The sequence below is a fragment of the Neopelma chrysocephalum genome, unplaced genomic scaffold, assembly GCF_003984885.1.
Source record: "Neopelma chrysocephalum unplaced genomic scaffold, ASM398488v2 Primary Assembly neopelma1_67, whole genome shotgun sequence".
Taxonomy (NCBI): Eukaryota; Metazoa; Chordata; class Aves; order Passeriformes; family Pipridae; genus Neopelma; species Neopelma chrysocephalum.
In genome coordinates, this window is record NW_020897726.1 from 8,867,552 (window position 1) to 8,890,342 (window position 22,791).

The 22,791-nt window shown below is 39.9% G+C and overlaps 1 protein-coding gene across 1 annotated transcript in view; it reads left to right on the forward strand.

The window, feature by feature from the left end:
* The first annotated feature begins 589 nt into the window (after positions 1 to 589).
* The window catches only part of HDAC9 (histone deacetylase 9), a 462,804-nt gene continuing 440,602 nt past the window's right edge, over positions 590 to 22,791 (forward strand). Inside the window, exon 1 of the mRNA XM_027684600.1 lies at positions 590 to 737. The gene's annotated coding sequence lies outside the window, so the exon portion shown is untranslated. The remainder of the gene's footprint in view (positions 738 to 22,791) is intronic.

Sequence of the window (22,791 nt, forward strand, 5' to 3'; positions counted from 1 at the left end):
TCCTTTCTCCCCGTGGCGAATGCCAGGGACCCTCTGGAAGCAGCAGCGGGTGCCGTCCAGACGCGTGTCCTCACTCCACCCCGCCGGGCCCGGCTGCCTCCCCGCGGGGGCTGCACGGCGGGGCCCAGCGCCCCTGTGCCTCGGTTGGCAGGGCAGGCAGGTGCATCCCCTGCCCCGAGGGCTCACAGAGGGGTACCGGGGTGCCAAGGGCCGCGAAATAACCGCGCGGCTCCCCCGCCAGCCAGTCCCTCAGCGGGCCCGGGCAGCCGCAGTCCCTCGGGCTCAGTGCCCAAATCGCCTCCCCGTCCTCGGCCCGGGCACGGCGCCGCCCGGCGCTGTCCCCCGGCGGCGGCGCAGCGCGGCCCGGCCCGCCCGGCCCCCAGCGGCCACGGCGGGGAGCGCGGCGCAGCCCGGCCGCCTCCCCCCGCCTCCCCCCGCCCGCCGCGCCGAGAGAGCCGCTATTTTTAGCAAATCCTCCCCGCGTCGCCACGGGCGGCGATCGCAGCGCGCAGCCCCGCGCCAGCTGCCGCCGCCGCCCCGCCCGCCCGCCGCGCACGGCACAGGCTCGCCCCGCCGGCGCGATGGCCACCTAAGCGCCGCCGCGGCCGCCGCTGCCGCAACTTTTCCTCCCCGCCCCGCTTCGCTCCTGTCCCCGTCGCTCCCGTGGAACATGGCAGTTGGGGGAAGCGCTGGAAGTTGCAGCCCGCGAGCGAAGAGATAAGGCGGAGGCGCGGAAGGTGAGTGGCACCCACCGGGCGGCTGCCCCTCCGCTCCGCCCGGCCGCGGCGGGCAGGGGGAGCGGGGCTGGCCGGTCCCGCCGCCAGAACGTCACCCTTGACTTGCCAGGGCGGTATATTTGGGACCTTTGGGAAGGTTTCGGGAAGTTCGACCGTGTGAGGGCGGGAGAGGTGGCGTGGGCGGGGGGACACGGCTGCCCCCGGCAAGTTTTGCTTCGCTGGAGCGTGAGTGGAAGAGCAGTTCCTGGCAGGGCATGCCCGGCGGGGCGGGTGTGTGCCTTGCTGAGTTCGGGGGGTCCTCTGCGACCCCCGCGTCCTGCGGGGCCGCGTCCGTGTCTCGGGGTGCCCGGGGCACCCACGGCAGCTCGGGGGCTGTCAGGGAGCGGCTGCTGGAGCTCGGCGGGCGGTGCCAGCTCCCCGAGGTCGGCTGGGGAGCTCCGGAGGGTGTCGGGGGAGCTGCCCCGTGGGGGCCGAACAGGTGGGCGACGGCGGGGAGCGCCCCTCGGGCACCACCGCCGGGCCAGTGTCGGAGCTGCCCGGAGCAGGCGGAGGGCGGGTGCGTATGCGTCCTGTCCCGTCCCGTCGCGTCGCGTCCCGTCCCGTCCCGGGTGGGTGGTTGGGTGGCCAGAATTTTGTGTAATTGTATTTTCGGTGACAAAGCGGTTTCTGCATTCCGACCGACAGCTTCCCGGTTGCCAGTGCAGGGCATCGGGAAGGTAATTTCCAGCAAGGGTGCAGTTGTTTTGACTCACCTAAAATGTCTGAGTTTTGATCTGAGATGGAACGTAATAGCAATCATTCGTGCTCATCACTGTTATAGAAAAAAGCAGGTATTACTTGTAATGCACAAAATGCGTATTCATCTTTGAAAGATCTACCCTGAGCCCATGGCAGTTTGTATTTTTAAGTGCTCCGAAGAGGTCTAAACCCACTGTTAAACTCCATGAGAATTTAAGAGGGGAGAAATGTTTAAAACAAACTGATCATTGAAAAGGAAGTAGCGAATCGGATTGTGGAGACCTTTTGACATATGAAAATGCATGAATGTGCTTTTCTGATGCAAAAGCTGTTGATATTCTCTGTCACAAACAGCATAGAACAAATGCTGACACAGAAACCGAGGAATTTTAAACATTTGTCTTTCAGCATTGTCAGCTTTAGTTCCTTGACATTTTGTTTTCTGTGACAGAAAAATAGTTTTGTGACAGTTATTCAGGGTTTAATTTGCAAGCTCACAAAGGCCTGTAAGCTGTGCTGAGACTTCATGAACAAAAACGGAAGGTGTTTCACATTAACGTTTTTCAAATGTCCTCTCCAACTCCTCTCTCTCCTCTCCTGTCTCTTGCCACAGCCCTGCCTCCCCAACAGCATCCCCTACATCTATTGAAGCTATCTTTTTGTTGAGTGTTTCTAAATTTTCTCTCATGTCCAATGCATTCCTGTATCAGTGGTCCCAGCTCACATTTTGTACCCTGAACATCTGCTTTGTTCAGAAAGAGATGCAGGCTTGTTCTCTGTCGTAATACCAGAGCGGTCTTGGAAGGCAATTCCATCCCTTCATACGCTTAAGCTGCATTGTTATTTTTATAAAATATCCTTGTCTCAACTATATATAACTCTCCACTGTGAATGAAGCAAATAATGCACTATTTTAGCACCTCTTTTTCATTGTGATGGCAAAGATGCTATCCAAAACATTGGGAAAAAACAGGTCATGGCCCCAGAAAAAAGATGCAATCAGTCATATTTACCTACCTCATATAAGTAGCTTCCTCATGTAAGTACTGAAATAGCTCTCTTTTGCATGAAAATGTCACTTCCAGTTCAGAGTTCCAAAAAAAGAGAAAAACATGCCATTATGCTTAGTGGCCAAGTTGATGAGAGTGCAGCATCATAGTTAGTTAAGCCTACCGAAAGAACTGTGGTGTTAAATTCCTTTGTATTTTGGTATCAAAGTCTGTGTGAATGTGTAGTACACTCAAATATTTTGAATCTGACATTACAATGTCATTTTTGAAAACAGTAGTGTCTGTTTTTCCCTTAACCTGCTTTTCCACAAATGAAGTGCGGTCTACAGGCGAAACAGGAATAATAGTTCTTAAGCTGTTGTACGTCTTCCATTCTCCACTACCTTCCTGTGCTCAAAGCAGTTTAAAAACAAAAATGAAATAACATCTTCACTGCTGAAATTCCTAGCACATGCTTCATTTAGAGCAGTTGTTCCTGTTAGATTTTTTTCGGGGAAAAAAGGATAATACTGTGGTTGACTGGCATATGTATTTTCTAATTTCTTAATAAAAATAACATTAAAAAGAGATTCAATTATAAAAACTATATACTTTCTAGAAAGCATGTAAAGTGGAAAATAATTTTCAGTTCTTCATCTCACTAGCTGAGATAGTCCCATAGAAGTTGCATACTGAAAGTACAAATTTTTGCTTGCCTGTCCTGAAAATTATGTGAATCCTGGTGTGAATTACCATGAATACTGAAGGTAACTAAATGTAGCTGAAGTAGTTTCTTAGTATTCAACTAATGCTTAGTAGGAGAAATGTAGCTTTGTGAATAATCAAATCCTGTGTATATGAACAAGTATAACCAACGAAAAATCGGTTGGGAGAGAGGGATGTAGCCTAGTCATCTCCAAATTGGTAAATTAAGCACATATTTACCAGACTGCCTATCTATTGTTGTTTTATATTTGTCGATATTCAGACTAGCTAACTTTAAGGTACTTTGGGTATGTGTGTTCAAACTGCAATAGAAAATATTTCTGGTTTGCGGCGTAGTCATAGTTTAACAATTTACCTGAGAGAGCTTCATATATCTCAGGAGTGAGGGTTTTTTCTCTTTTACAGAAGAGATTTGGGCCAGATTTGCTGAGGATTACATGCTGTGTCCTATATGCATACTGTTTACATGAACTTCCTATAGAAATTCAAGTTAAAAGAATGAGTATTATCAGTTTTCCAGTCTTCTCAAGCAGATGTAAGAAAATGTTCTATTTGCTTCATTGATAAGTTAACTCTCATGTAAAGACAGAACATTGGGCTATTCTATGATAAAACATATTTGTCATGCTTCAGGGTATCCGTAATGATTTCCAGATAAATAAGTATTTTTTTTCAGAGAACGTTGCATTGCTTAATCGCTTGGTTGTTAGCATTTTAGAGCTAACATTACTTGACGAAATCACCTTTCATTTTCTCCTTTTGGTTTTGAGTTTCTAGATTAGGATGATCATACATGACCAAAGAATTTATTCCTTATTCTCTGTAACTTACGTGTAATGAATGAATTATGTTGTGAACGTCATCGCATGCTGGGCAAGACTGCACTAGTGTTGAGTTTATTATTACAACTTTTATAATGAATTATGAAGTTTATGTCTTCATGCTAATCTGTAGCTTTGCCTTCAAGCAGCTTAAAAATTACAGCAAAGTAGTGCTTAACTACTGCTCAAAAATAATGTTTCAATACTTTGAGGCCATCTTAGAATCCTTTCAGCTGCAAGGTATAGTATAACTATAGTATATAGTGTATATATATATATAGTATATAGTATAGCATATAGTATATAGTATGCCTTGAGGACATACCCAAACTTCTCCATACTTCTTCATTTTTATACAATATGTAGTTATATAGCTTTCTGCTGAAGAGATTTTTCAAAGCAAAAAAGTTCACACGAGTTCAAAACAATGATTTGGACAAATTCTGAGATAAAAAATGTATCAAAGGCTACGAAACAGAGAGATAATGGCTCTGAATCAGAATGTCCCAAACTGGAAAATATTCTGAATGCTTCATAGTATTCCAAGCAAGTACCATTACAGGTTGCATTGCAGTTCCTCACTTTTCCTTATGCATTTGCTGTTGAGCATCTGGAGATAAGATCTTGGACTCTGAACAGGTCTTTGTTTCAATTAGATTTTGCTGTTCATACATTCTTTTCCAGTCAAGGTGGACAAGGTGATATTACACAATTTAGAAATTCCTTTATAGGGAAAAGTGATTGAAAACTTCTGTTACATAACCTTCAAGAAGATGTTTACTTGAATTAATTAGCATTTAGTCAATATAGAATGTAGATTGGGATATGGGAAGGTAGTAGGAAGCAAATATTTGTTCTTGTTTTCCAGTAATTTCTTGTTAATGGTATTTTTCAATAAAAATGTTGACATTTATGACTCACAAAGCATGATACATTGTTGAAGTTTCTTTATAATGTGTAATAACTATCAGGATACTTTGTTTTAAAACTATTGCATGACTTATTTTTGTCTAGGAAAGTGAAAAGATCTTCAGTGAAGGTAGCTCAGAAGTGCCTGTAAGAAGATGATACTTACAGGACGTCTTTTATTTATCCCTAGTTCTTTGGTTTTGGAGTAGAAGATGCTGGATTCTGTATCTCCTTTGATTTCTACTCTGAGGCTCTCAGTCTTTGTTTTAGTTAATTTCTGTTCAAGATACAGAGTGCTCTTTCTCTATCATGGATAACTGCCACTCTAGGGGCTTTGTTCACCCTTGAATCCAGTTACCTGGCTCAGACTGAGTATGTGTGAGCCTCTACCATCATGTTCACTGAGCCCGGCTTCTGTTGCCGTGCTCTTTTAACCTGCAAGAGAAAAGAAGACCTGGTCTAATGAGTGTTTTGAAAAGGTGATGCCTGGTCCAGTAAAGAAATTGACAGCCCTGAAGGAGGTCAGTCTTGTGTGTATGCAAGCTATGAGAAGGATTGAACCTGAACTTATTCATAAAGAAGGTGGTGTGCTGCAGCATGCCTTTGGTGCCTCAACCTTTTGTGGTTCCAAGAATCTTCCATTTGCAGCTGCCTTTCTGTTGCAGCTCTGTAACTTTTCACCAAAGCTTCTAGACAGTGTTTCCCTTCCTGTCCTCATGCTGTTGGTCTCATACTGTTACTCATGGCCCTGCACCTGCACAGTGTGCTACTACTGTTATGTCAGGGAAGTGATTGCCACTGGTATAAATCACACTTTTTCACCATCTTTTTCTTGCACCACTTTTTGCAGCTTTTAGTTTGCATTAGGAGAAAGATAAGTATCTGGTAAGCATTCCCAGTAATATATGCAAAACTTAACAGCCAGTTAGTTTGCAACACCAGCCTCTGATCAAAAACTACTCCAATCAGTGTTAATAGCATCGTAAGTGGGGACCGGCAATAGGGAATTTGAATGGCTCCTGAGGAAACCTATGTGGTTTCTATGGGAGAAGTGGTATGGTGGTATGCACTGGAGAGGATACTTAAAGGGGAATCCCTGTCAGTTCTCTTCTTGACTAGCCCCACTGGAGGGAGTTTTGCCTTTCCCCTTTTAATTTTCTCTTTTTGTTTTTCCAGTTTCCTTTCCCCTTTTCTGTGTTTTTCTCTTTTTATCTCCCCCCCATTCTTTTTTTTTTTCCCCAAAAGAAACTTTTAATTTTGGCTTTAATGCTTGTAATCAGCTATAAACTCTGCAAGTAATTCAGAAACGGATGTAGAGATGTTTACAGACTTGTACTGAGAAGTCTAGGTAAGTATGATAATAGATTGTTACATGGTCAATTTATACCTGTGTAAATACAAACTATGTGATAACTTTCCTTGTTTTACTTTTTGGTCAAACAGAAGTCATATATCCTCTCAGCCTTCATTTAGGCAGCCTAAATTTACCTTTCTGATTTATTTTCAGGTGAGAATATCTCTATTCCACTAGATATCTGTGTGCCCTTCTCTTTGTCCCTTAACAATCTAAATCTATATTTCTTCAGCAAATATGACCAGAATAGTAGTCTGGGCCCATAGAACTCTCATTACTGCCTTGTCCAAGGGTGGTAATACTCTCATCTCTTTTATAAAAAGCTTCACTGATGTGTCCTAGGTTGTGTTCAGGTCAAACTGAAAGTTTCATTTCCTGTTACTTTTTGTAATGCTCATGATTACACTAAATCACAGAAACATTCCAGTTGGAAGGGACCCATTAGTCTGAGTCAACATGTTGCTTAGGGATTTGTTCAATTCTCTCTGGAAAAGCTACAAGGAAAGCAATTCCACAACCTCTCTGGACAATCATACCCAATACTTAATTATCCTGATAGCAATTTTCCTTCTGTATGTTGAGTCATAGCCTCCCAGTTTCAATTCATGGGTATTGTCTCTCGTTCTCGTACCACGCACGTCTGTGAAGAGCCTGGCTCCATCTTGTTGGTATCCTCCTCATAGGCACTGACAGGCTGATGTTAGGTCCCTGCTAAAGCCGCTTCATCTCCGGGCTGAACAGGTCCAGCTCTCTCAGCTTCTAACAGAGCAAGTCCTCCAACCTGCAACTGCCTTGATGGACTCTGGAGGAGGCTTCTTTCAGTTGTTTGGAACATTAAGACTGGATGCAATAGTCCAGAGGAGGGCTAGTTCTTGAGTAAGGGGGAAACTTAAAACTTCATATTGGCAAATCTACCAAATAGTAAATAGCACAAAATTCTGAAAATCCATGAGTAAGGCATTAAGCAGAACTTTACTGTCTTGAAACCATAAAATTAATACAAGCTATTACATACTTTTAAGAATTTGTTATTAAGCTTACATGGAAACAAAGTTTATTTCATAGTTCTTCTCAGGAAACTTCTTGAATCTTGTTATTTTGGAGTAGGGAAGTAGTGTGGCATTGTAATTTTATTTTAAAACACTTTATTAAAACATGCATTAATATATCTCCTTTATAGAACAGATGAAGACAATTATATGATACATTCTGTATGCCTAGGCTTTTAATTATACAAAATTCTGATTTTTCAAGTTTTTGACGGTTATCATTAGGTCTCCAGGGTACCTAACTATTGAACTGAAACCTTGCTTTGACAAGCGGTGGGTGAACTGCAGGCATGAATGTAAGATTTCCAGGGAGAAAAATTTAAACATCTAATTCGAAATGGGAAGTAACAAGCATGCACATAGTAACTGTGTTTTGTGCATAAAATGTATAAATTATTGATATTTTACTTGTTTCATAGATAGCTAGCTATTCAGTTGATCGTATATAGGTTAAAAATTATAGGAATATGCTAAAAATATAAAATAGATGCAGCTACCACTTCAATCTTTTGTGTTTCTTCTTTTGGTAGACAATAAACCCAACACTGATTAATAAGCCATAATATCAATTAAGCAGAATTTTGATATTCCATTTGGAGTTGAAGGTGGTTTAGTTGGGATATAAATAGTTACTCAAAGTCTCTTGGAAGACTGTGAAGTATCTATATTTATGCCATCACATACACCTTGTCTTCCAGTCCTTCTGGCTATACACATTTTTCCCCCCCTCCCCAAATGATAGAAGTTGGAGTCCTGATATGAAAATGTGATTAAATATTGTTATCTTTTAATCATTTGGGACAAAGGAGGTCAAGGCTTCCGTTTGACTGGAAAATGTAGTTAGCAAATGCTTTTTTTGGTCAAGAAGCTTTCTTCAGAAACTAGTGAAAAAGATAATTTAATGTGATTAATGGGTGTGTAACCTTAGGTTTTTACTGCATTTTAGTGAGATACATATGACTGGAGCAGTACCAGCCTGTTAATGTGATGAGACTTCCTTTAGGACTTAAAAAGAACTGTTCAACCATTTTTTGTTTTTTTGCTAGTGTGTGACATTTATACTGGTTCAGATTATGAAAAAAATGCAGATTTCAAAAGAAAGCGATGGGAAAGGACATCTTCCAAACAATTTCCTGAGAGGGGCACTAATATTAACAGTATTAGGACCTTGATTGAAGAGGTCAAGGATTTTACTTGTCTATGAGGAGTTTTGTTGTTGACTATTATGAGGTCAGGATGTCACCTTTGCATGTGAAATTTTCACCTCTCGATGGGCTGTTTCTAATGGGAGAAACAGATGAAATTACAAGGAGACCTTGTGAAAGCCCTGTTCAATGTTCAGATCTACTGAAGACATACGCTGTGGAAGACTGCAATATAGTCATCTCTTTCTTAGCCAGGAGGAGAGACGGCAGGGAGCATGGAAGCTGGGATTGCGGCTAGCAGCATGTAAATGTTCATTTAGTCATTAGGGCAACCCAGAGAGGCTGATTCAATTTAGACCAACAGTCAAAGCAGTGGACGAGCTAGAAGTAATTTTTGATTATTCTTCCTTGCCATCTTTTATCAATTACCTTTAAATAATTTTGGTAGATTTTGACATGTACCTTAGGTACATTTTCCCTACATCAAACTGTCTGCATTCTTCTGTCCCCTCCATCACTAGTTTTCCTTATTGATGCCTAAATATAAGTTTGTAGTTTCTTCAGTATACTCTGATTACATGCACAGTATGGTGATAGGTGTAGGAGATTTTTCTCGGTGTCTGGAAAATTAAATTCTTTTTCTCTAGGCCACAGAGTAGCAGCAGAGCTGCTTCTACAATTTTGCTGCAGTTTTTATGGAGAGTCTGTAAACATTGCATGTGAAAAATGTGCAAGGGCTGATTGACTTTGTAGTGACAGACTGAGTGTCGTTTCTGACCTTGCCACACATTTACTTATCCTCAGAATGGTCATCCATACTTTTGGAGAGAGTTGCCTGTGGATATCGCTTGCCTGTGGAGTCTGTATGCATCATTTCTCCTCTCTCCATTCATTTCTGTGGAGTGTTTGTATTGCTGTCTTTGTAAAGAGACAGAGCTGGGGGAGATGGCAGGACACACAACTGAGAGTCTTTTTCAGTTGACATTTGGACCATAATTTAGGTTTTATGCATAGAAATGTCAGCTCAAAAGGCACTTCTATGTAGATAATGAAGCAACATAATAAATCCATTATCATGTTAAGAGAAAAAGATATGTATTTTTTGCAATGATTTCAGTCTAAGTACTTCAGGAGGGAGAATTGAGAAAGCATATTTTTCATATTTTAAGGCCATAAATATAATCAAAACAAATGAGAAATAAGCTAGATTAAAAAAGTGTTTTAAATTCTGCTTGCTTACTCTGATGGAGGGTGTTTATCTTGCATGAAATTGATTAACTATGTGGTATGTAAGCTAAAGTATTTTTCTTAAAGCATGGTATGATTGCTGTTTCTTTAGGTTGCTATTGCTGTGTTATGTACATGGTCATTTTATATTACTCTCCTATGTGAAATGTAACACTATATAGCTTCCTGCTCCAAATATGTCTAATATAGGTCTAACAGTCTACTGTCTAGATAGGTCTAATATATATATCTTGTTTATTGGTTTTTTTAAGTTCAACATCACAACAGAATGTGGACTTTGTGCTGAGCACACATAAATCAAAGCAAAGACAATTATTTTTCATCCTTAAAGCAGTTACTGTGCATTGGTGCAATGATCCGTCAGATTTTCATATGCAGGCCGTTATTCTCTTATCTACAGACTTCTCCCACTAATGTTGTGGCTTCAGTTAGGCAAATTTACTATATTGATATTAACGGATTTGTTGTTACTGACACATATCAAGGTAAATAAAATGAGAATCTGACTTGCATCAGGTTGTAATTGTGTTAGCTAGTGATTCAGTCTAATTATACTGAATTAAATCTAATTGCATATCATCATCCAGTCCCCAGAATTTTAATAGTAATTGGATTCTCATAAAGTATGAGGGCGATTTTTAAAAATCTGAAGCATAATGTAAATTCCGTGTAACTTTCTCTGTAAAATTTAAATTTCTGGAAAAACTAAGAACTGTTTAAAGAAAATACCCATTTTGATCAGGAAACTTTTGTCAGAAACTACTAATAAAGACACAGGATTAATAAGAATAATAAATGTATAACTCTAGGCTTTCCCCCTGTTTTATTATCTATTTAATGCTCTATTATGTGATACTAAATTACAGAAGTTTCATCATTGGTTATGAAAAGAGTGTACTACCAGTATTTCTGTTTTGAAAGATGACTGCTACATCTGACTTCTCTGCGTTTACCCTGATGTGGAATAGTGTTGGCTGTGGCATCACTAGAATTAGAAATGTAGATAAAATTTTTGTGTAGAAGGTAGATGAAGAAATAATAATCTCTGAAACAAGAATTCATATGGTTCTAACCACTTTGCGGCTGGTTAATTGTTAGAAGTCAAAGTAATGCTGTGCATATGGACAGTAAGCATTGACGCTACATGGCAGTTGGTCCTTGAAACCAGTTATGTTTCATTCTGCATCTGTCAATAAAGATTGTATTGATTAGACACTAAAAACAGTGCTACTAGGAGAAATAAAGGGAAGTTTAAGCAAGTGAAAAATATTTTATTTTAATCTGTAACAGATGAGGAAGTTCTTTAATTTAGTAACTGCAAGGTTGTTCAGGCTGCAGTTCCCGTTTCCTGATAGTAATAAATTGGAATTCTGTCGTTTCACTTTACACTGATTTTTCATTTGCAGTGCATCTGAAAATTAATAGAAGCTTTACCTATTTTCTTGCAGTTCTGTAGTAAAAGGAGAAAAAATAAGAATTCCATGTGAGATGAAGCTGGTAAAATCTAAATGATTTAAATGGAAGTATTTCTGGGAAGCAAATGGATGCTTGGACTTGGATAAAAGGCTAACACAGGCAACTGGATTAGGCAAGATCATCTTGGCTGATGGCAGCTAGAAATCACTGTCTCTAACAGAAGTATCACCTGGGAGCAATAGGAAGTGAATATGTAATCAAAGAATTCTTCATCTCCATCCTGCCTCTAACCTCACAATGGAAGCTGCAAGAAGAGGTCACTACAGAACTGTTCTCCGTGGCATAGTATCTTGGATCTATTCCAGTCTCATTTTTTTTTCTTTCTCTCACTTGATCAAGGGTAATGCCAACACCTTATGTACCTTATGTACCTTTCACATAGCTATGAGACATATAATGAGTGAGATAAATATTTAAAGAGCTAATGAAAAGAGTTTCAAAGTGAAAAAAAAAAACAAACCAAAAAATCACCATATTTTTGTTATTTGAATACCCATATTTCCATTGCGCTGGAAATGTATACAATATAAGGAGTTAAATAATTTATGCTTGGATAGACAATAACATCAAATAATAGTGAAGTCTGTTTGTTTCTTGATTTTTTTGAAGACCCACTCTATTTTGGTGTTGAGTTCCTGACTAGCAGGAATCATTTTTCAGGATCCAGTGGAAAGAAATTAGTTTTAATAATGTAATAGAATTTATTCACTATTCAGTACATAATTCCTAGAATGAGAAAGCATCAACAGGATGGTCCTCCATTCTGTGTAAGGTTGAAAAATTTGCCATTTTTTAATAGAATGGGGTGTATTTTTTCCTTTTTTTTCCTATTACTGACTCAGAGAAGGTAATTGCAGTTTTGTGTATAAGAAAGATTGGAGTAAACTGAATAACTGAAGCAAAGAAGCTGAAATAAAGAAGGCACATCCAGCACCTCACTTTTTAGAATAGTGAGTTAGAGAGAAACTGTGCCCTCACCTAAAAGTGAAAGAGCTGAACTCTGAACTCTCTCTATAACAATGTTAAATGCAGTCGATTTCAATCTGCTGTTTCAGGAGGAAAGGAGGACTTTTTCTGAATGATTCATACAGAAAGAATGTTTATTTCTTATTCAGATTTCAATAACCCTCTAATTACTGTGTCCAGTGGGCATAAATTCTATTTAGATAAAGTGGAATGCTGTGACTAAGCATGTAGAGTTCTATCCATGATTGCTCATGAAGACTGGGATTTCGTTTTCCTGCACGGAGAAATGTTAGATGCCACTCTAAAGCAATAAATCTGATTTATTTGTGGGGAAACTGCTCTTGATTGTAGCACTAAGTTAAACTATGTGTACAGTTTTATATCCTTTAGATGCTCAGGCATACATCCCAAGCCATTGGCATCTTTCTATAGGCTCATCTAGATGCACAAGTATTCTCAATCATGCAAGGTGCTGGCCACATTGTCCATCAGTCCAATTAATTTTCTTATTTTCTTCCTTTTTCTGAGTACTGCATTGCACCGTATCCCGTAGAGAAGGGTCTGGAGTCCAGGAATATTGCAATGTGTCTGTGTACATTGTCTCTTCTCAAACCCACTGTAAATAGCTGATTACAATAATGATGAGAGGAAGCATGTTACCCAGGGAAAACAGCTGGCTGGTGTATTGGCCTAGTAACTATGTAGGTAATCACAATGGTATTATCTATACACACTCAGGGGAAAACACTGAGCCAATATTGATACAGTTTGTGCTGGTACAAGACCTTTTTATGCGTGGTCGTGTCTCCTTTTGTGAGTAGGGATGTTTTCTTTCCTTTTATTTTTTCCCACAGCGTTTTCCTAGTTCCTGTGACAACCTGAGTTCCATTCTGTCTCACAGCTCTGAACAGAAAGCTCTCCACCAACCACAGACAACAAACACGGGCAAGTCCTAGCCTAATTTTTTTCCTCTTGCTGGCCTGAATGCTGAATGATGCAGAATTTTAGATTACAGGCCTCTTAGTGAATCAGAATCAAGAGGGACAACTTGTTGTGGCAGAAACAAAAAAAAGAGCTCATCTTTTCCTGAGGCAAGTTCTGCTATACTCAGCACCCAAATCACTAAAACCTGCTGGATGAGTGAATTCTTCCCAGTCATAAGACCATGTACCAGCCACCATTCAGCTCTTTCTGCAACTTCTAATGCTTCTTGTCCAGCTTTCATGAAAGTCCAGTTATAGGCCAGGAGAATGTCTCATGTAGCCAACCTTTTATGGCAGGAAGGAGATAACAACCAAAAATACCCAGGCTTGACAGACTGAAAACAGGGAAGCTTGAGCAGCATCCTGCCATTGCTCAGTGTACAAGGGATTACTAGCTCATAGCACACAGTTCTGGACAAGCCGAGTATGAAGCTTGGAGACAAAAGAGAGGCATGAGTGCCTCCTCAAGTGTCTTCAGTACTTCGTACTCCAAGCCTAATCAGAGCTGTTAGTGGAGTATGCTATTAGTGCAGCATGAGTATGTGCTCCTGGCTTGGGCAACCAACAGTTTTGGCCAGGTCCTGCCCACATTACTCATTCAAACCCAGCTTATATTTACCATTTATTCCTCAAGTCTCTTGTTCTACAGGTCGATAAATTCCCACGTGCTTTTTGCCTGCTCATGACCGGGAGAATAGGTCTAAACAATGTCTGGGATGTTTAAAATACAGGGAAGTGAGCAGGTGTCTACATAAGGTAGTTGTGAGCTTTGGCTTTGTAGACTGTGAAATACATCCTGGATAGGGGACCTAGAGAGAAAAATGGTTTATGGCAACTTGGTAATGCTCCATCTTTATTTTGTGTTTTTCTAGACTGAACTGACTAAGTGGATTGAGATACTCTTGATTCAAGTTCCTCTCCTTCAGATTGGAGTGGACACTTGAAAGTGGCAGTTGTGTGCTCTCTCTGTTCATGACAACAGTGCTTCACTTGATGACCTGTCCCAGTCATATCCAGGATTGAGCTGGCATAGCAACCCTAGAAGTGGGACGGCTGTATTTGGTCCGAAATCAAGCCTGGAGGTCCTGCGGTGGAAGAAGTTTTCCAGTTTCACGTTTCTTAAGTAGTTGGGTGTCTACTGAGCTGCAGACAGGCAGTTCCAGTAGAGAACAATAGTACTGGGAGAACTGGAGTCTCTAGAGCTGTACTCAAGAGGTCATGGCAGTACCTCAGTGCAGGGCTTAGTTGCCTGTCTTGCATGGTGGAGTTACAAGTCATTGTTTTCCTCTTGTCCTGCAGCTGGGAAAGCTTGCATCTTCTCCTGTCAGATACAGGTGGTATGATAGGTCTGAATTCCCCTAATTCTCAGGACTGGCAATTGGGCAGGATATATAGCCTGTCACACCTGGCTTTCTATTCTGCTGAATCAGATTAAGGTACCTGTATGTGTACCTAGCCTTTGGCATCTCTGAGATGATTTTCATTTAAGAGCAAGTTTGGGGGTAATGAGTGGAAAGGGACAGTACTGACTTAATCAGGTGTCAGCTTCCATGTTTTTACTGCTTGGTCAGGTTGTCTGGCAAATATCTAAAAGAGCATGTGTCCTCTAGACAGAACATATATATCTTTAGCCTTGAACTTCCTTTCTGTCCAACTTGCAAAATTAGTAGCTGTAGACACAAACTTAATCTAGCTCTTTCTTACAGGAAATCAGTGAGATGCAGGAAACTTGTCTGAGTGCTCTAAGAATTTGTTTCTAGGCTGTGCCTCTGGTACAGATCTGGAAGAAGATCCTGAGGCAGGAGGATCTGAAGGTTATTCCGGTGACCCTAGGATACACCGTCAGAGTTTGTGGCAGCCTCTGAATGCTCTATAGGGAAGGGGCAGATGTTAACGCGAAGCCCAGGATAGTGCTCACAATTTCTGGATACTGAACTTTTATAAACTTCAATTTAGAATGTTTCCTTCTATTCTCTCCTAGAATACATGATGTTATTCCTTGTCCTGATTTATGACCATGAAATCTTACTGGTAGCAGAATTATACATCCACATGTGGCCTTCCAAATGTGGTCACATATGGCTCCCAAACCTCCCCTTTGCTATATCTGTACCACCCTGATTTGTGCCAAGGGATTTCCTTTAGAAATGATATGGCTGTTTGTATAATTTTCACACACAAGCTTTGGTAGAGGATTGCTAAGGGGAGGGTGAAATACAATGGCTTGGCAATGTGGCAACAAACTGTTTTTATCTTGTTCCTTGGATGTTTTTTTCTAGAAAGTTGTCTTTTAAGTGATACAGATTTCTTTCTTGAATTGAACATTTGAAAGGTAGGAGAACACAAAGTATTCAGCAAGGGCTACAGAAAGGCTCATATCCATAAGGACATTAGTGAGGAACTTGTTAATATCACTGCTGCTTCTCTGCAGCTCATTACAAAGAGGGATGTACATTGCTGTCACTTGAAGAGATCACTTTTTTTCTCTGTTCGGAGTGATCATAACAATTTTTCCTTCCTCCTATGCCATTTATGGATCCCTTCTGTCAGATCTCATTTAGATTAGATACACTATCAAATATAGATATGCAGCCAGGTTATAATGTGAAAAAAGACCTCAATTCAGCTTCTAAAAATGGCATAGATAAGTGACAGCCCGAAGCTTTCTGGGCTTAAGTCAGACTTATGCATCTAAATAATTTAAGTCTCTTAAACAGCAATTCATAGTTCAAAATTCACCTACAGTTGCTAGGAAATTAACAGTAAGCATATAACGAGATGGAAAAAAATAATGATTCTTTACCCTTTCTTCCAAGTGAGCTTTTAATTTTCTGGATGAATGCTTTTTCAAAAATAAAACTTTTGTCTTTCAAATTCCTCTTTCTAACTACCTGTTTTTGAAAAATATATTTCTCCCAACTCATTTTTCCTTTGTGCTATATAGTTTCTTGAATGGATTGTAAAAGCATTCATGCTGTGGTCACTGTTCCCTAGAGTAGTTTCCATGGTATTTTTTCTTTATATCACAGTTGTACCTGTGGTGAGTTGTTGCACTGAGCAGGATTACTTTTTCAGTATTTGTAGCTTAAATACTTTTGGAGGTTTCCATTTTCAGGTGCTTCTGTAAGTCATGAAGACTTTTTTGTCTTAGGATTCTTAAACACAGTATTTTCTGTAAAAATGTTTAGATACTGGTAGTTTTGAATATTGCACCTTTTCCAGTTGATTTATCATAAAATCATAGATTTATAGGCTGGTTTGGGTTGGGAGGGACCTGAAAGATCATCTAGTTCCAACCCCTCTGCCATGGGCAGGAACACCTGTCACTAGACCAGGTTGCTCAGAGTTCCATCCAATCTGGCCTTAAATACTTCCAGGCATGGGGCATCCACAGCTTCTCTGGGCAACCTGTTCCAGTGCCTCACAGTAAAGAATTTCTTCCTGTTTTCTAATCTGAACCTACCCTCCTTCAGTTTAAAGTCATTACACCTTGTCCTATCACTACATGTCATTGTAAAAAGTCCCTCTCTATCTTTCTTGTCGGCTTCCTCAGTTACTGAAAGGTCACAATTAGATCACCTTTAAGCCTTCTCTTCTACAGTCTGAACAATCCCAATTCTCCCAGACTTTCCTTATAGAAGAGGTTCTCCATTCTTCTAATCGTCTACTTGGTCCTCCTCCGGACTCACTCCAACAGGTCGACGTCCTTCCTGTGCTGATGACCCCAGAGCTGGATGCAGCACTCCAGGTGGGGTCTCATGAGAGCAGAATAGAGGGGCAAAATCACCTCCATTGACCTTTTGGCCATTCTTTTTGGATTTATTTCACAGGGTTTTAAACTAAACTTCTTTCATTCTAGGATACATCATACCTTTTAAAAATCAAATTAATGTAATTGAAAGTAAAATACTGAGTAGTAAAGTATGCCTAAGGCTGTGTGGAGCAAAGCTTTAAATTTTTATTTTTGCTAAATAAAAATTTTAAGCTGTTATTTATTAAAGCACGTGGTGAAAAGCAGTTTGTGAAAAGAAATAAATACATTACTACAATACACACATGCAATATTTGTGAATACAATGTATTTGGTCATACATACAGTATGTACAGAACTTAATTTCTTCTCTGCACAACTTATGTTCATTTATTTTCGCATTTATTTTAAATACTAACATAGAGGAAAGGTCCCACACACCTAGCACCAGCAAATGGAATGCAGTAAGTTATAGTCAGCAACTAAGTTTCATATATACTGTGAGTTGATGGTATCAGAAATACACATCTGTTAAATCTAGCCATATGTTTTGAAGTTTGTTCCTTTCAAATTTCAATTTCATAATTTAGAACTTGGTCCTGCTCAGCATACATGGAAGTAACACAAAGTGAAACTAAAGACTGGTACCTTTCAAAGGTACTAGACTTCAGTGCTCTATAGAAGTAGAACTGTACCTGCCTAAATTTAAAGATGCTTACCCTGCTGTTTTTGATCTTTTTCTTTCAGTTTGATTATAGTAGTAGTCTTTGAAGACTTACTCAGTGCTCTTATTTTTTTAATGTAGAGAGGTTAAATATATTTTCTCTAATAATCTTGGTAGAAAGTGAGGGTTTTAGCTCAAAGCAAAGATGGCACAGATTAAGAATTTTATCTGTGTTTTCAAACCACAAAGATCTTTTGAAGAAAACAATGATAACACATACCTAGATAGCAAAGCTCTTGGATTTATTTTGTGAATTTGAGTTTTCTTTTATGCTTTTTCTTCAGTTTTAGTGATGTGATTCATGTGAAATGAAGGAACCCTTTTAATATTCTTGGGTTTCAGCAACAGTGTAGTCAAAGAAAAAAATATAGTTGGGGCAAGGCAAATCATAGAATTTGGTGACAGTAGTGGGCAATGTTGAAGTGAGAGGATTTTGAAAAATCAGAATAATTGTATTGACAGCTTAGGAGCACATCTAAACAGGAACATCTTTGTTATATTATTAGCAAATAAAAATAAATATATAGACAGGTATCTGAAAAGATATTACAGGAAAAAGATATTACAGAAATATACAGATTTATTCCTACACCTTAGATTGACATAGGTTGACATGGATAACCAGGCAAAATATTATTGGGATCAAAGCTGATTAGAAAAGCCCAGGTAGAAAGTGGTGCTGGATGAACACCTGGGACATGCAACCAGTTGAATACATGTCATCTGGGAGTGGGAATGTGCCAGTAAAGAATGGAATTATGGAAAGTTGGTAAAGCATGATCTGAATAAGAAAAATATAAAAATTAATTGATTGTATGTAACACCAAAGTTGTTTCTCATTTTGAGGAAGCAGAGCTGTAGCTTAAAATGCTTCTCTTTCATAATGGAGGTTTTACTCTGGCAAAGAAACAGTAATAGTACATATTTTTCATCAAAGGAGCTGCTGTAGTCTGTAATGTATTTTCTTTGGCAGATGCCCACATTTAATTGTGACTTCTGTGCCTAAACACAGGTAATGAAAGCCTCTGAATTCCAAGGAAAAAGTGTCTTTCTCTTTGACAATACTAGCAAATACTCCTAACTTGAAAAAGGTATTGTATTATTTGAGGAAAATCTATAATTTTTCTTTCTGAACCTCTTGCCTAATTTTCTTGCTATATGCAGTGCATCATGAAAAAACCCACGTTTCTGGTGAGTTATCAGTATCCGCTACTTTTCCCTACCACAATTAGTCATGAGACTAGAAAAAGAGGAAAGAGAACTTTTTCCTGGGTCTTGGCACTTTGACTGTTTTTTTTGTCTGTGTGTGAAGATCTTTTATTTTTGTTAAGGTAAGGATAAAAAAGCACGAAACTTTGAAAGAGGTGATAGGTACTACTTCTTTTTTTATTGTCCAGAACTTGAACTGTGTCAATAAATATATAAATGTTATGAAATGGAAGTAGTAGAACATTGCCATAGATTTCAGCAGGATTGAATTTTTATTATTGCATTGATAAATGTACTTTGCACTTTTTCCCTGCTGAAATTGAAATGTTTGCTATCTTACTGTATTTAAACTTCAAAAAAGTACATGAAACTGAGGATTCTTTGATTCGCTTACTTGATGAGTTGCCTTTTTTATATTATTTTTTATTTTTTCCTGTCCCCCTTGCCCCAAGCTGATGCTGTCATACTTTCATTTATTTCTGAATGGAAATTCTACATTTCTGTACACCATTATAACTTTTACTTACTGATTCTTTTCCTTGTCTTTTTATCATAATAGTTGACTATTTTAGCTGAAGGCATATCTTGGGATAAAGCTCAGTTCCTTACATCATCTTCTGGCAGCCTAGCAAATTCTCTAAACCTTTTCCATGTCCTCCTTTGTCTTCTGTTTCTCAGCTTTGGGGTTATTTTTTCTTGACCGACTGTAATTGCATCTTTTTACCTGCCTCTAAGAAAGTGGTTTTCTTCCTAGTTCTACTAAAAAAAGAGGGGTTGAAAATATAGCATGCCAGCTTTCTAAGGCTTTGTCAGTGATAGTGAGAGAAGCATCTTTTTTGTCTTTCTAGGTATTTAAGGAAAAAGGTTTTTAAAGTGATTAAACTGAACAATATTAATGAACTAATGCAGTGCATATCCTGCATAGCTGCAGCATCTGCACAGCTGTTTTTTAGCTCTAAAAAGTGAAAAGGCTGCATGCTGTTAATATCCATCAGCATAGGTTCAGTTGTGTGCTTACTCTATTATTTGTGGAGTTTCTTACAGTAGTGCTAGAAAAGCAATAAATAACTGTTCCTTCCTTGTTCCTTCACATTGGTAGCTGTTTTATCAGTAGTTAGCTGTTTCATCAGTACTAAACCTCACACCAACATCTGTAACAACTTTAAATTTTTATCAGAAGCATCAAATTAGTCTTTCTTTTTGCATACTCAAAAATGTATGTAAATGTGAACTTATAATTATTGAATGGTTTGGTTTGAAAGGGACCTTTTAAATTCACCTAGTCCCACCTGCCATAGGCAGGGACATCTTTCAGAAGATCAGGTTGCTCAAGCCCCATCCAACCTGAATTTGAACACTTGCAGTCATGAGGCATCCACAACTTCCCTGGGCAACCTGTTCCATTATCTCATTACTCTCATCATAAAAAATTTCTTCCTTATGTCTGATCTAAACCTACCATCTTTCAGTTTAAAACCATCGCCTCTTGTCCTGTCACTACGGGCCTTGGTAAGAAACCTCTCTGATCTTCTTTATAAGTCTCCCTTATGTATACTGAAGGGCCACAGTAAGGTCTCAACTTACTCATACATGATAATATCAATTCCATGAAGCTAATTCTTCATTTTACTGGAAAGTCAGTTTGTGGACTAGTGCCGAAATAGCTGAATACTCAATTATTACAGAATCACCGAATATGCCATGGTGAAAGGGACCCACAAGGGTCATTGAGTCCAACTCCTGGCCCTGCACAGGACCATTCCCGAGAGTCACACCATCTGCCCATGAGTATTGTCCAAATTCTTCTTGAACTCTGTCAGGCTTGGTGCTGTGACCACTTCTCTGGGGAGCCTGTTCCAGTGCCCAACCACCCTCTGGGTGAAGAACCTTTTTTTGATATCTGACTTGAACCTACCCAAAGGTTTAGGCCATTCCCTCGGGTCCTGTCACTGGTCACCACAGAGAAGAGATCAGCATCTGCTCCTCCTCTTCCCCTCACGAGGAAGTTGTAGACTGAAATGAGGTCTCCCCCCAGTCTCCTCTTCTCCAGGCTGAACAAACCAAGTGACCTCATACGGCTTCCCCTCAAGGCCCTTCCCCATCTTTGTTGCCCTCCTTTGGATGCTCTCTAATAGCTCAATATCTTTCTTATATTGCTGTGCCCAAAACTGCACACAATATTCAAGGTGAGGCTGCACCAGTGCAGAGCAGAGCGGGACAACCCCCTCCCTCGCCCGGCAGGCAATGCTTTGCCTGATGCCCCCCAGATACAGTTGGCCCTCCTGTCTGCCAGGGCACTGCTGACTCATATTCAGCTTTCCACTGATGAGGACCCCCAGGTCCCTTTCCATGGCACTGCCTTACAGCATCTCATTCCCCAGTCTGTACATACATCCAAGGTTGTCCCATCCCAGGTGCAGGATCTGGCACTTCCCCTTGTTAAACTCCATGTGGTTGGTGATTGCCTAGTTCTGTAATTTGATGAGGTCTCTCTGCAGGGCCTCCCTGCCTTTGAGGGAGTCAGCAACTCCTCCCAGTTTTGTGTCACCTGCAAACTTGCTTAATATCCCTTCCAGTCCTGCATCCAAGTAATTTATGAAGATGTTAAAGAGCAGAGGGCCTAAGATGGAGCCCTGTAGAACCCCACTAGTGACAGGTCCCCAGTCTGATGTTGCCCCATTCACTATTACCTTCTGTACTTGACCTGTGAGATTGCTTACCCACCACATGATGTGTTTATCCAACTGTGTGCTGGACAGTATGTCCAGAAGAATGTGGTGAGAGACAGTATCGAAAGCTTTACTGAAATCCCAAAAGATTACATCAACTGACTTCCCCTGATCAACTAGGTGGGTTACCTTATCATAAAAGGAAATCAGGTTTGATGAGCAGGACTTCCCTCTCATGAAGCCCTGCTGGCTGTGACTGATGACTGCATAGTCTTTCAGGTATTTTTCAATTCCTCCCAGAATAATGTTCTCCATAACTTTATTGGGCATGGAAGAGAGACTGACAGGCCTGTAGTTTCCAGGGTCCTCCTTGTCTTTCTAGAAGTAGGCAAGTAGCAGGTTACTTTTTATTATTGTTTCAATTAGTTTTACTACACCAAATGGATATAGTAATCAGAAAAGTATTTAGTCACAAATACTGGATATTGCTTCTTAATCTTTTTCAATCTTTAGCTAGACTATAGAGATCCTTGAAAAGGAGGCTCATGCTGCATTTGCCTGGTGCTGTTTTTGAAGCCTGAAATGACCTGAGATTTGGCTCACTCAAAATTTGAGTGGGTTTTGAAAGGAGATGACGTCACTGCACTCATTTTTTGGGATACCTCATCCGGTTTTACAGAGACTATTTTAGCCACAGGTTTATGGTTTGGGATTTTTATGTTCATGAGGAAAGTAGCTTCTTCCAGCTGTGGGACAGTGTAGTTTTTCCATAATTACTTGCTTTAAGCTCAAATTTTATATTGCCAGTAAAGCATAGTTGAAGTTGAACAAAGAGCTTTCTCATTGTTAATGCTTGTGCTTTTATTTAAGTTGTCTGTCTTTATTAAATAAATAGTTTTAATTATTTAGTAATTAACTAGGTTAAGCATTTTCTACTGGGTAGAGAGTATTTTTTGTTGTTTTGCTTCCTTTTGAATTTTGTGTTAGGTTTTACTTTGTATAGCTCTGTTTAGACAAATCTAACCATGAAGTTGTTCATGTGTCCTAAAGTCAAGAGGAATTTGATTACCATGCTATTAAAGTTTAAAAATAAAACAAAAAATATAGTAGTATCTTTATACTAAGTCAAAAGAACCCTGGATATACTGGAAAATATTTCAATGTGATATTTATTTACCAATCTGTGGTATGGCATGCATAATATCCTCAAACATAATGATTCAGCTTCTTTTGAAACTTGTTTCTAGTTCAATTTTCAGTATGGTTGCTGTTGTAACAAAACAAAAGGAGTTAGGTA